This window comes from Callorhinus ursinus, unplaced genomic scaffold, assembly GCF_003265705.2.
Source record: "Callorhinus ursinus isolate GAN/ISIS: 27379988/994484 unplaced genomic scaffold, GSC_fseal_2.0 scaffold18, whole genome shotgun sequence".
In the NCBI taxonomy this organism is placed as follows: domain Eukaryota; kingdom Metazoa; phylum Chordata; class Mammalia; order Carnivora; family Otariidae; genus Callorhinus; species Callorhinus ursinus.
The window spans coordinates 7493291-7495393 of NW_027397080.1; the positions used below are offsets into that span (position 1 = coordinate 7493291).

The 2103-nt window shown below is 40.9% G+C and overlaps 1 pseudogene; it reads left to right on the forward strand.

The window, feature by feature from the left end:
- Positions 1-1022: 1022 nt before the first annotated feature.
- LOC112812141 (small nuclear ribonucleoprotein G pseudogene) lies at positions 1023-1401 on the forward strand (annotated as a pseudogene).
- Positions 1402-2103: the final 702 nt, after the last annotated feature.

Here is a 2103-nt window from a genome sequence, read left to right on the forward strand (position 1 = left end):
AGATATAGTCCCACCCTCCCCCACCCTATTCCAAAACCTTCAGGATCTACCTCTATGTGTATTCCCCTGGTACATACAAGTACATACTGACAGTTCATGCAGCTCTTCCGGTAAATAAACCATTTCCTTCTGGTTCAGGATCTGTACTCCCCTGCTCAAGCTATGCTGAGAGCTGACCCCAGTTAGTTTTTCTACTCCCATGGTGAACTTGGGAGTCACATATTAAAGATGGCAGAGCCACAAGATGGAAGGAGCCTGGGAACCTAACTGGCACTTGGTAGAAAGTCACCAGTGATCAGAAACCCCTATTTTGGAAGCGAGAAATAATCTTTTATTTTGTTAAGATACTGAGATGTTAAGGTTTATCTGTTACAGCAGCTGGTTAAAACTAATATAATATCAGTTACCATTACTTATATAACCTTACCTAATAAAATGCTCTAGTTACCCCCCCCATGCTTTAAAACCCAGAACAGACTGACTCAAGGCTCCAAAGACAGAAGGAAATTTTTCCTCAAAGCTAAATTCTACTTCAGACCTCTTCATTTTTTGCTCCAGGATTAACCTCCTCCCAGGATGATTGAAATTGGGAATGTCAGTCCCTTCTAAAAGAAATCTCACCCCCCACACACACACCCACAAATATATGATCAAGTCTAAAGCCCCAACTATATAATTAAACAATAATCTAACATTAATACATTTCCCAAAGTCTGAGCTTTCAGTTTTAATATGGGTCCTCGCTGGCCCACAAGTCAGGCTAGGCTGTGCTCAGCCCAGTTTCTTTGTACTCTCTCATCATTTCAAAAAGTCTTACCTGTGCTCATCTTATTTCAAAAAAAAAAAAAAGATTTTTTAACCAAAAAGAAAGGAAGGAGGAAGAAAAAGATGAAAAGGAGAAAGAGGAGAGCTAAGAGGACTGTTTGTAAAGGATGCTACTGCACTCTCTCCATCCCACAAATTACCCACACTGGACACTTCAGAAGGCATCTCCTGGGAATTCCATTTGGAGGCATCTTTGAGCTCACGCAGTAGACACCATGAGCAAAGCTCACCCTCCCGAGTTGAAAAAATTTATGGACAAGAAATTGTCATTGAAATTAAATGGTGGCAGACATGTCCAAGGAATATTGCGGGGGTTCGATCCGTTTATGAATCTTGTGATAGATGAATGTGTGGAGATGGCAACTAGTGGGCAACAGAACAATGTTGGAATGGTGGTAATACGAGGAAATAGTATCATCATGTTAGAAGCCTTGGCGCGAGTATAAACAATGGGTGTGTTCATCAGAAGAAATCAACTGCTTCCACATGTCCCCTCCATAGTACCTGTTTTACTACAATATAAAAATCAGGTCGTGTGCATTTTCATATTGAACTTTTTCGTTAAATAAACTTTTATAATAGTCAAAAAAAAAAAAAAAGAAGGCATCTCCTGTTTCATCACAGTCAGGCCTGAGAGGTAGTATCATGGTTGAGAAAGGACTCAGTATCTGGAGTCTGAAGAACGAACTCTGGACCTGAATCAGCTGCTTGCTGGCCCTTCGTCTTGTCTACTCACTGGGTTTTGGGTTTTGCATCTGGAGGTAATTCTCATTTCCCAGGCCACACAAGCCAGAGGTAAAAATTAGATCAAATAATAACCCAAAAGAGACAGAAATGGATGTGCCATCACCTATGCCAATGTCACTGCCATTATTGCCGTCATTGAACCTCTACCAGCAGTATTCAATCATTCATGCAGCAAATATATATTGCATGTGCAGGGATACAAGAAAAACAAGGAAGTCACAGCCCTCGCTCTAGTGGAAGAAACAAGTTCTTGTCAGATAATCAAATAAATTAGTGTATAATTACAAACTGATGTAAATATTCTGGAGGAAAGCAAACCATTCTTGAGAGCAAATAAAGAATAAGTTGGCTTAAATGCTTCTCTGAGGACATAACACTTAAACTGACATCTGAAGCGTGAGTAGGAGCTAACAAGGCAAAAGAGAGAGGGTGGAGGAAGAACATTCCAAGCAGATGGCATAACAGGTGCCCAGGCTCTGCAATGGAGGGACAGGGACATGAAAGGACTGGTGGACATAAAAGGCCAGCATG